Source organism: Sorex fumeus, unplaced genomic scaffold, assembly GCF_029834395.1.
Source record: "Sorex fumeus unplaced genomic scaffold, SorFum_2.1 ptg000072l, whole genome shotgun sequence".
Lineage (NCBI taxonomy): Eukaryota > Metazoa > Chordata > Mammalia > Eulipotyphla > Soricidae > Sorex > Sorex fumeus.
The window spans coordinates 10,699,043-10,711,597 of record NW_026606129.1 but is presented as its reverse complement, the minus strand read 5'-3'; the positions used below and the strand labels follow the sequence as shown (position 1 = coordinate 10,711,597).

Sequence of the window (12,555 nt, the reverse complement as noted above, 5' to 3'; positions counted from 1 at the left end):
AGGTAAGGGATTTTCTTGATAACCTTTCAGTATCAATATTGCAAACTACACGCTCTCAAGAGAGACAGAGGTAAAGAGAGAAGGAGGGAGGGAGAGAGGAGAGAGGGGCCAGGGGTTAGGGGTGATGGGAGGGAATCTAGGGACACTGGTGCTGGGAAATGTACACTATTGGAGGGATGGGTGTTGGAATACTGTATGACTCAAATCCAATCTTGAACAGCTTTTTGAGGGTCTATCTCACAGTGATTCAATAAAGAAGTTAAATAAAATTCTAAAAATTACTTCAGTAAAAATAATTTTTTTAACAACTAAAATGTGACTTAATTTGGTTCTCCTTGGAGTTGTCCTAGTTGGAGCTTTTTGAATCTGTGTACTCCCCTACCCCCATTTTGGAGAATTGTTGCTCTTTTTTTTTTTTTCCTACAAATAACCTCTCTCCTACTAAGATTGTTTCGGTATTGCATTTCTGTGATTTCCATAATGTGTATTTTGGGGCTGATTCTTAGTTTTCCATAAGTAACTTGGTCTCTAGTTGCCTTTCTTTATTCATTTTTGTTCCTCTGATTCTAGATTTCAAATTGCCCATCTTCAAGTGCTCTGGGGTTGCTTCTGGTATGTTTGGGGGGACGTGTGTGTCAGCTCCTGTGAAGCATGCATTCCAGTCCTTTGTGCTCTCTCCCCAGCTTCCAATGATTTGTCTGCCTGATCTGGGCAGGAGATTAGCCTTTTAATGCATTTTCCAGCTCCACAATTTTCATATTGTTTCTAATAGTTTCTTTGTTGTTTTTGTTTTGTTTATACATTATTTTTCCTGATTTCATTTAGTGTTTGTGTTCTCTTTCTGTCCCTTGAGCGTTATTAACCCCTTCCTTCTACTTTGTTGTTGTTGTGATGACCAGCGACATGCACTTGGTTGTGGTGTTTGGATGTTTCATACAGAATTGTGGCATTCACAGGGGTGGGAGCGCATTGACTGAGATGGGGGGTCATGCACTTAATTGTGAATTCCAAGGTTGCATGTTCTTTGTTGTATTCATACATATGTGGTTGCAGTTCATTGCAGATCACACACTTCCTGTGACACTGGGGATCATAATGGCAGTGCCAAGTTTGTACGTAGTATGTAACGTGGAGTGGTGCTGGGGTTCTGCCTCTGTGACACATCCTGAGGCCTACTAATTAAGCTTTTTGGGGGTTTTGTTTGTTTGGTTTTGGACTACACCCAGTGGCACTCAGGGCTTACTCCCAGCACTGTGCCTAGGGATCACTCCTGGGGGGCTCGGGGGTGCCATATGGGCTGCCACAGATTGAACCCCGGTTAGCTGCATGCAAGGCAAGCACTCTACATTCCACGCTATGGCTCTTACCCCCATAATTAGCATTTTTATAGGTCAGTCCAATTCCTTGCTGGCAGTTCAGAGATGTGTGTTTTGGAATTTTATTTTGAACCTTTAATTGGGCTATATTTCTCTGTCCTTTTAATGTTTTGTCATTTTTTGCTAAAGTTTGGACATTTGGGGGAAAAAATGCCTATCCCAATTTTTGCATCCTGGGTTCATGCCTGGTGGTGCTTCACCATCTGCCTGACTGGAAGTTCTAGGTCATGGCGAGCCTTTTTGATCTTTATTCCTCTTAGCATTTGCTTCATAACTGCGGTTGTTATTTGCCACTTGTTTCTTGTTTGCAGCTTCTTTCAGCTGTGATTTCTATCCTTTCTGTGTTCTGGTTCCTGAAAATCAGAAGCCAGTCCCTCATAGAGCCCCCAGACAACCCAGAATGTTGACTATATTGTCTTCTTTGTCTTCTGAGGAAAGAGTCCTCTCATTGGGGTGATCCGCTAGGTTGGCCCACACATTGCTATGCAGGGGCTAAGTGGCATGAATGGGTGTGCCAAATGCCACAAATTTTCCTACCCTTTTCATTGGAATTCTGTTTTGATTTTCTGATGATGTCTGGGTGCCTGAGCTGCTTAACTTATCTCTGAAGTTTTCACAGTGTTTTTCTAGTTTACTGTCTTGCTGTTATCATTCTCCTTAGTATCACTTGTTAAAATATTAATTCTGCCGAATAATGGTTTTTCAAATAGAATGTGTAAATAAAAGGGGGAATCATAGAAATCATAGTTTGGACTTGAGTAGTTACGTAGGGTTTTGTTCTTTGTGAAGGTTCCACAGAAAAGAGATGTTAATGATATCTTAAACTTAGAATTTTCGTAATTTTTTTATCAGAATGCAGAACTAAAATAATAATTGCTTATCAGTTTTATTACCAAACACCGTTTAAAAAGGTTTTCAGTGCACTCCACGAATATTTATTGTCAATAATGTGTAAGTTACTCTGCAATTGAGATACTGAAAGTCTAAGCTATCGGGGCTGGGAAAATGGCTCAGGTAAAGGCATGCACGGGCCCCAAGTTTGGGCATCAGCGCTGCTTTCCCTTCACTCCCAAAAGAAAGTATATTCACTCTTTATTAGCTTGATGAAACACAACTTTATTTTTCTTAGTTTTGATTTTTGGCCATTTTAAATCTGTTTTTAATTTAACAACTTAGAAAGTCATTCACTATGGTGGGAAGAGTCTGTTTAGCCATTTTGTGATATCATTTAGATTTCTTTTAACATAAGTCATATGGACTGTACACATCTGCTTTAGGACATGTGATTTTTTTTTTTCCTTCCAAGATAGAGGCAAAACTCACAGTGATAGTAGCTTTTATTCTTTTGTATTTACTGTGTAGGTCCCTACTCTTACTAGTTTTGTTGCTGTTGTTGTTTTGGTATTTTTCTTTTTGTTTGTCCCGGGCATTAAAACCATGATTTAATAAGTTAAATCCCAGCACTTAGTTTTTAAGTGTTTATGTTGTGTTTCACTAGGGTCTGGAGAGATATATCAGGTAGGCCACTAGCCTTTCCTGCAGCCAAACTGGGTTTTATCTCTAGCACTCCTGATGGTCCCCAGAGCCCTATCAGGAGTGATCCTGGAACACAGAGTCAGGAGTAAGCATGAGCACTGTGGGCTGTGGGTGTGCCCCCCCCCAAACTAAAACAAAAACCAAAAACATTGTAGCAAAGGAAGTTTTAAGTAATTTATATTGTAAGATATTGTGATTTTAAAAAAATAATCACACCAAGCTAACCTATAATAGGTGTACTTTTACAAGTAAATAATAAATTATTTTAAAAAACTGATAATAGTGATTATAACAATAAGCATTTATAAATTATATCACAATAAGTAAAGAGAAAGCCTATATTAAAGTTTATCAAAACTCAGGGCTTAAGAAGGGTAGGGCTCTTACATTGCATGCTGCTGACCTTGGTCCAATTCCCAGCACCCAGTGTGGTCCCCCAAGCCTGCTAGGAGAATGATGCCTCAGCACGAAGCCAGAAGTCATCACTGAGCTCCTCTGGATATGACCAAAAAACAAAACAAAACTCTAGTAGCAATTAATTTTGCATGGCGATATTTTGGACAAGCTTTCTCATTGTTTATATTTTGATATATTTTTCAAAGGTAAAGGTAAAGGTAAAGGCCCTCCCGTTGTTCATCGATTTGCTCGAGCGGGCCCAGTAACGTCTCCATTGGAGATTTTGTTGTTACTGTGTTTGGCATATCCAATACATCATGGGGGGCTTGCCAGGCTCTGCCATGCGGGCGAGATACTCTTGGTAGCTTGCCGGGCTCTCCGAGAGGGGCGGAGGAATCGAACTCGGGTTGGCCATGTTGGCTGCGTGCAAGGCAAACGCCCTACCACTGTGCTATCGCTCCAGCCTAAAATAATTTTATTGTAAATGTTAATTATAGTCATTTATAAATGGAGATAAATAATAATGACAACTAGTTGATATAGTTAATTTGTACAAACTTAATTAATTGGAAAGACTAAGGAGGTTTTTAAAATTTTTTTTAATATGGAACGCTTCACGAATTTGCATGTTATCCTTGCGCAGGGGCAATGCTAATCTTCTCTGTATCATTCCAATTTTAGTATATGTGCTGCCGAAGCAAGCACAAGACTAAGGAGTTTTGAAGTATGGGAGATGGTTAAGAAAGCATTATATAAAGGGTGTTGGGAGGATCCTCCCAGGATGGGAGAAGCATGCTGAAAGTAGACTATAGACCCAACATGATTGCCACTCAGTGCCTCTTTTGCAAACCACAGCACCCAAAAGGAGAGAGAGAACAAAAGGGAATGCCCTGCCACAGAGGCAGGGTGGGATGGGGGGTATGGGGGGTGGGAGGGATACTGGGACCCGTGGTGGTGGGAAATGGGCACTGGTGGAGGGATGGGTACTTGATCATTGTATAATTGAAACCCAAGCACAAAAATTTGTAAGTCTACAACTGTACCTCATGGTGTTTCACTAATAAAAATTTTTTAAAAAGGCAGTGCCAGGAGTAATTCCAGAGTGTAGAACCAGGAGCACCGCTGGGTATGGCCCCAAAACAAAACAGAAATAAGCAAAAAAAAAAAAAGCACCATAGCAAAGTATGTAAACCCCAGATATCCCAGTGAATAAAAAAAAATAAAAAAGGAGAGGGAGTCAGGAATGAGGTTCCTATTTCTTAACTATAGTTTTATTGGGTATCCTTTGACACATAATACATTTCTTTTCATCTTTTGTGCATTTTTATATATGGGAAGTTTTTCTGTAAAAATAAAGACAAACTAGTATGTTACTTAAATTTAGTATATTTGAAAGAGTTTGTGTCCAATCTAGCAAGTAAAAATGTTACTTGACATGAATGGCCACTCTTTCAGTCAGCCATCATTGATGACTTAGTTAAGGCTATGAATTTGATGAGGTCTTTAATTTTTTTTATTGTCAGCATCATTTAACTTAATATCACTTCATAAATTGTATAACTTTCAGGGTCACTTAGCATTGTTTAGGGTTTTATTGGCAGCCCAACCAAGTGGTACTTAGGCAGTTCCCAGCCTAAACACTGAACCAGATGGTTAAATGCTAGGACCTGAGGGTGCTGTAGTGCTGCTTGGGCTGTGAGGTACTGGGGACCACTGGAGCACCTTCAGAGCCACACACTCAGTGGTGCTTGGCCATGTCGGGGGTCCTAAATGCTCAGGGGACTGTTGCTGGGGATCCATCTGGGATCAGGTACATGCCAGATGTGCACCTTAACCCCTGTACTAGCTTATCTCCCCAGTTCCTGTGTTCAGGATTATTTATATTAACAGTGGCTTGGACTTTTGTAAATAACAAAGTTATGCAACTAACTTTTGTAAATAGCAAAGCTACAAGAACTGAGTCTATTCATTCATGTAGGTGACGTGAAGTGGGGAGGGGCCTCATGGCAGGCTCGGGACAGAGATGTCTGCCGCTTCCCTCTCTACTCACCTCTGTCACTTGGGGAGTTGCCTTGGCAAGTTCAGGACTGGTGGAGTCTGCTCTGAGCACCCATGTGGTGCAGACCCTATGTCTCACCAGCTCCACATGGCAGTCATCACCCTTGAACTGAAGACAGAGAGAGAACTTGTCCCATTGAGTATGTATCTCAGGCAGAAGTGTTGGCCACTTTCCCACAATGGGGAAATATGTGCTGTTGCTCTGCCAAATTAGTTTATATGCAGTTTCCTAAACTGCCCCCCAATTCTGTTGTTAGGATGATTGCCAGTAGGGAGAACTTGGAACTCTTGCCGACCTTTGATATTCTTGACGTAGCCTTTATTCCAGTGGTGCAACCTCTCCTCCCAGGGGATTCAGCAATATTCTGGACCTGGAATTTGCAGCTCGGAGGTTCTCCTGGCTCCTCAGATGGGTCTTGTGTCTCAAAGGCTCTCATGCCTAGAGGCATAATTTAGGTTCTAGACTGGTTTTCTCCCAATACACAGTACCAGGCCACCCCCACCTCATTTTGGTAAATAAAATGGAATGTCTGTATTGTTATCTATCTATTGTGGGATTGGTGAAGGAAATGCATCTTTTGCAAGACAGAAATTATAGGGTTCTGAATTTCTTTCTTCCTCTTCCTGCCTCTATTCTCCCCCCTACTCTTCCTACTCCAAATAAAGAGTGGAGGAGACCCCCATTAGATAAGAGAAGTTATTTACCTGTAGCTGGAATTCTGGTGACTCCAGAATGTACTCTTCCCTTCTTGTTGTAAAGATAATTAATCACCAAAAGAATATAACTTCTGTAACAAGAGCCCATCATATTGTTAATAGTGGACCACTTCCTTTTGTGTAGTTTATAGAAAACTAACCAGTAAACATACAATTTAGGAAGAGTAATAACTGGATTTTGTTAATGGCCTATGTTTCTCTCCCACAAACAAAAAATAACTTGAGTACTCCAGGCTTATGATATGTTGCTTTGTTAGCATGGAAAAACTAAAAGCTATTTGATTTACACACAATTTTTTTTAATGTAGGACTACTATTTAATTCAGTCACTGATTAGGCTGATTGAATTGGGCATGAACTCCACCTTACCTTTTTTTAAAAAAAAATTTTATAATTTTATTTATTATTATTTGTTAAATGTAGGAGTACTACTATTTATTCAGCCACTGATTAGGCTGATTGAATTGGGCATGAACTCCACCTTTTTTTTTTCATTTTTTATAATTTTATTTATTGAATCACTGTGAGAGCAGTTACAAAGCTTTCGGGTCTAAGTCTCGGTCATACAGCGAAACACCCGTACCTTCACCAGTGCCCATTCTCCACCACTAAAAGCCTCAGTATGCCCCCATCACGCACCCTCCCCCTACCTGTGGGGCAGATGATTTCCACCTTAATCTCTCTCTCTCTACTTTGATTATATTCAACATTTTGACACCAGACCCACCATTATTATTTGGTATTTTACCCCAACACTTAGATCTTCCAAAAGGCCACAGTAGGCAATTTGTTTTCTATTGCTGGTTATGAATAACATACAATGTCACACAGCTGCAGTAGTAGCTGTGTGATTTTGAAATTCCAAAATTTTAACAATTAAATCTGGAGGGATTTCTGCCAAAACCTGCTGGGTTCCGAGATTTGTTCCTGAGTCTCTGGGATCATGGCTGTTTAGCGGCTTGATCAGGAGCCAGAGATGCCATTTGTGGGTGGCTACTCGGGGTCTCTTTGGAACTGGAGGAAAGGGCTGGCTCCACCCCCATCCTGTGAGGCCCCGCGTTACACACAAAATTTTAATGTATGTTTTCTCCCCAACTGCATGGAATGCCTTTCCTCTAGAAATTCTGGATAGCAGAATTTTTATCCAACCTTAAGATTCCAACTTTATTTACCCCCACAAATATGTGTGCCTCCACTGCCCCTGCTAATCATTACTATTGTTATAACATTGGCAAATGTTTAATTTTTCTATTTCCTTAATAGATTATGACCTCCTTTGAGAGAATATTGCATTGCATACTGAGTGCCTGATGTCATAAATGTTTGCTTAGTGCAGAAGTGAAAGAAGGCTTTCTAAAATTATGTGGTGTTGTATAATGAAAAACTGTTATTAGTTTTATTGATTGGCCAATTGCTGGCACAGCACAATTGCTTCTGCTGGGTTATCTAAGGAAACTGGTTGAAACCCACGGTGGTGTTTGAACAGTAGAGTTTGTTTGATAAAGCTCTGTTAAACTAGATACCGAAGAGGTGAAGGAACTTGTATGCCTATTACTTGAGGTACACCAGGCTTTAGGAAAACTTATGACTTAAAGTGGAAAGACATAGGTGGTTCTGTTTTTGATCTCCCAAGCAGTGATCAGGGGTTCTGGGGTCACCCTTGATTCTCAGCCAACCGGTCTGGCAGTTCTCTGTGGGCCCTAGGATCTGTGTTACTCAGCGTAGCCATGTCCAGGAACATTCAGAGCTACTCCTAGTGAGGCTTGCGGGAGAATGTGCCCAAGCTCATGTGCCTTTTCCCTGGCACATGGTTCAAGTTTTAAAAATGGAAAAAGTATTGGGTCTACGAAATAGCTTAGAGTGTGTTTCAAGTAGTGTCTTTTTTATACTGCATTTTAAATTATTAAAAATAGTAGGAAGTGACCAGGAGTATAGCTCAGTGGTAGAACATATTCCTCATATGTCTGATGAGTCTGGGTCAATCCCTGGCATACACAGCCCCTTCCAGGAAGCATGACGTAATGGAAAAAAACAATGCAGTAAAATTAGGCATTGGGGGAGTGGTAGTCTGAATTCTTATATTGGGCAAGTTTTAAAACTTCTCTGAATATTCATTTCCTTCACTATAGAAGTGTATTTTGAATTACATAATGTTCAGTAGTACGAAACTTTAATATCAATTTATTTTAAAAATACATTTATACAGTTGCCTCCTAAGCCTTGCTAGGAGTGATCTCTGAGCACAGAGCCAGGAGTAAGCCCTGACCACCACCAGGTGTAGCCCCAAAACAAAGAAAAAAGAAGAAGGAAAAAACACATATTCATACAAAAGTTTAAGGGAACCAGAGCTATAGCTCAGTAGTCGAGTGCATACTTCACATGTAGTGACGCTGCACACCATCTCCCTAAAAGAAAAGTAGCTGGTAGCAAGTGAAAGGAATGGTGTTTTGAAGATAAAAGTGAGCTAAATTGGAGTGATTTATTTGTATGTATTCATCGAGGGTATTTGTGATGCATTTTATTGTAAACCAAAATAGAAAATTGTGTTTCAGACTCACAAACATGCGTCTTTTTATACGTGTACAAACGGTCAGTTTTTTTACTCCACAGTAAGTTTTAATGTTATAATCTGGTGTGGAGTTATAAATAATGGGCAAAACAAAAAAAGAACAAAAGAGTATTTTCTTGCATTGAACTAAACTTACAATGTTCATGAAGTACTAGGGTGACTAGATTCTTGTTTGATAAATGAGTAAGGAAAATGCATTGGGAGCTGGAACCAGTATGCTAAAGATAATCTCTTTTTCTTGTACAATGGGAGTAGAAACCAAGTTTAGTAACTGACCTTCAGTTCTCCTGGCAAGAGGGTACAGGAATTCTTAGTATGGTATCTGTCCTTTAAGGGGAATCCATGCATTATTTGGAATAGCACCAAAAACGCTGTGATACCCATTCACGCATTTCATATGTATTGCTTCACTGACAGAGTCCTTAACTTTAAACAGATTTGCAAAGTATGTGAAATCCAGAAAGGATTAAGAGTTCCATGAATAGGTTTTGTGTGCTTTGACAAAGTATTCAAAGATAGGAGTACTCAGTCTCAGGCTACTGAAAATGGCATTATTTGGGTACCTGGAGTAATAAGAGAATGATTGCAGAACTGTTGGTTAATTTCCAGATTATATAGTTTTTACCTTCTCTGATAATATTTTTGAAACCTTTGATCTTTTATTATTTTGACACAAAGACTACTCACAATAGATCAAACAAATTTAGGGATTCTCATCATCCATAATAGGTGTTTTGAGGATCTTTCCAGATTTTTTTCCTCCTACCAGGGTCTAGAGTACAGTCATACATGCAAAAATTTCATTTGTTTTTTGTTTTGGGGTCTCATCCGGCTGTACTCAGGGCTTGTTTTTGGCTCTGTGCTCAGGGATCATTCCTGGCTGTTCTCAGGAGGCCATATGGGTGCTAGGAATTGAACCAAGATCAACAATGTGCAGGGCAAGCACTTTACCTCACTTAATACCTAGCTCCGTCAAATGATTTTTAACAGTTTCTGTTCCATTGAACAGTCAGAATTGTATCTTTGTCTTCAGAGGCAAAAAGTATTTCTCCTAAAGTGAAGGTATCATCCCTAGGGTCTGTAAGTGCTCGGATGTGTTCCTGAGACTTTGACTATGTATATATCCTGTTCAGTTTATTAATGATATGATGGATACCTGGGTCTATAGACTTTTTTCCCCTCCCATATTTATTGATATACCATGATTTACAACTCTTATTATAGCTTTATGCATACATCATTCCAGCACCACACCCACCACCAGAGTGCCGGCTTCCTCCACTGATGTCCCAGGGGCCTCTCCCCCCTCCCACCCTCACACCCACCAGCAAACTTAGTTCCATAGTGGGTCTGTAGACTTTGGCCTTCTTTTCCTAATGCTTTTTCTCTTTCTCTTTTTTCCAGAAGGGCAAAGATTAAAAAGAATCTTAAAGCTATGTGATTTTTTTTTTATCATCTCATGTTTCTGTTTAAGGCAGTATTTTGTGTTTAAGAAATAGTATTTCAATCCCAGTTTTCATTAATTCTTCCTGCATTCTGAAGGGAAGTGTTCAGAGTACTTGGTTTCATTTTGTGTTGGAAAACAGTAGTGGAGAGATACTTCTTAGTGCCCATACCAATTTGAAACAAGCTGACCCAGAGGACTCAGTTTGTGTCAGTCTACTTTTCAGTTGAATTAAATTTCAGTAAGTTAGTTTAAATGTTAGGTTACATTGCATACTCTTGAGTCATGGATATGAATGAGGATTCACTTCCAGCTGTAGTCATTATCAATATTTTATCAGTAGTCCTCGATAAAGGGTTTTTAAAAGCTTTTCAGTTTCACAAAAAGTTAATATCTGAATCTCTTTCCATTTGTTTTATAGTAATTTCATGGATGTTTTGTTTAGAGTAATTTTTTTCTACCATGGCATCCCATAACTTCCTTGAATTTGCAACTTTCTTTCTTCTCATACCAACTATTATGAAATGTGTGTTGATAATTTAGGTGAACTTTTAAAAATTGTACGTTGTATTCTGTAATCATTGGAAGCCAGTAGTATTTGATATGGTCGTTATTATACTTGATGATAATTGGAATTCCATAATGGCCATTGATGGAAAATACTTTGTAAAGATCTGTCTTTTCAAATTATTTTACCTTTTTTCATGCAAAGGCAAAGATTGCTAATACTCTATAGCTTATAGTTTGCTGCAGGTTGACTTTAGGTTGACCTTGCCACCACTCACTACTTACAAGTCTCATAACAGAGACGTTACCCGTTCGAGCAAATCGATGGACAACGGGAGGACAGTGCTACTCTATAGCTTGACTATAGTACGACTTTTGAGAGATTACTAGTGCTTTGCTTATCTAAAGAGTTGAGCTATATTATGAAATAGTACATATTTCTTAGGGATTTCTCAGAAATCTGTGAGTTAAAGGTGCCTAACAGTGGCTGCACATAGTAGTCTTTAGTAGGCTAGAAATGTAATACATAAGATATAATCACTCTTCCAAAGGGATGGAGAGTCGCTCCCTGGGAGAGGATAAAAATACATATGGTCACCATTTCTGTCCTGGTCAGTTGTTTAATTCACCCAGAAGGAAAGACCATTTGGAGGGGAAACACACAGTTAAAATCGGGAAGCTTCACTCGGATAACCTGCAATCCCTGCAGTGGGTTGTCTGAAAGCAGGAGCAGACCAACAGAACCAGACTGGCCAGTGGTAGCCAGTGCCTTTCCCCTGGACGCTGTTCCCACAACGTGCGTTTTTTCACCGCGTCCTTTATCCGAACGGTTCTTTGCATTGGTCTTGTGTGTGGAGTCTTTGGGACCACACAGTTCTAGTGATGAGGGAGAGCCAACTCCGTGGCCAAGTTCAAGTCCCCCAGGAGCGTGCCGTGCGCGTCTCTGTCCCTGACCCCTCCCACCCGCTGCGCCCCCGCCGCTCGCTCCCGGGAATCCCGGGAATCCCGGGGCAGTACAGCCGGCCGGTGGCCGGCCGGGGCTTTCCGCACGGTTTCGCCCGCGCAGGTGGTCAGTCTGGCGGGGAGGCTGAAGGGGGCGTCGACGCGGAGGTGGAAAGGGCGCGGCGACCCCCTCCTCTGGGGCGGGTCCCCCTCGCCGGCCCGGCAGATGCTTCCCAGCCCCGCGCGCTCCTCCGCCCGCCCGCGCCCGCCCCCGCCCCGCAGTCTCAGGTGGCACCACGGCGGCATCCGCGGCTAATGATTTGGTGGCGAGGGAAGGGGTGGTCCTTGCGTGCAGACCCCTCACGGCTGACTCACAGGAAGTGCAGGCAGCGCTTGGCACCGGGCTCGCAGCCTCGGGATTCTGCCCCTCCCGGCCCCGCCCGCCCGCCGGGCCCGCCCTCTCCCACGGAGCCTCTGCGGTGCCTCCTCCGAGGAGAACAATGAAGTGGGTCCAAGTTCGCTGAGACTCCCCGGAGAGCCGCCGGCCTCGCTCGGACAGTCCTCCGCATGGCTGGCCCCCGACTGCGCCGAGACGCGGCTCTTTAGGCATCCCTCCCCCGCGCGGATCGCTTTGTCTGCAGATCACCGGGGTGACCATGGTCCAGCGCTTTAGCCTCAGGAGGCAGCTATCCAAGGTGGGTGGCTCGCGCGCGGCCGGGCTCCTTCGGGGAACTTGCCCCCGCCTCGCGAGGTCCCCTTTCCCCCCAGCGCTGCTCCTCGAGCCCGCCTGCCTCCCGGGCCGGGCCGGGCCGGGCCGGGCCGGGGCTGGGGAGGAAAGGAACACTGCCTTTTGTTCTTCCCCCGGCTGACACAAAGGTTGAAGGCTCCTGCTCAGGCGCCCCCCACCCCCCGTTTTCTTCCCCCAAAGCCAGAGCTGTCATGTCAGTTTGGAGAAGCTGGATTTTGCTTCCCAGGTAAAATCGCCACGGGGCGTGTGCGAAAGAGAAGAG

General features: G+C 42.3%; 1 protein-coding gene and 1 non-coding gene across 2 annotated transcripts in view; one reads left to right on the top strand and one right to left on the bottom strand.

The window, feature by feature from the left end:
* The window catches only part of TMCC1 (transmembrane and coiled-coil domain family 1), a 137,412-nt gene that overhangs the window by 36,357 nt on the left and 88,500 nt on the right, over nucleotides 1–12,555 (top strand). The window lies entirely within an intron of this gene.
* LOC130037917 (U6 spliceosomal RNA) lies at nucleotides 3,907–4,013 on the bottom strand. The gene has a single exon (XR_008794504.1). It is a non-coding gene; the product is annotated as a U6 spliceosomal RNA (small nuclear RNA).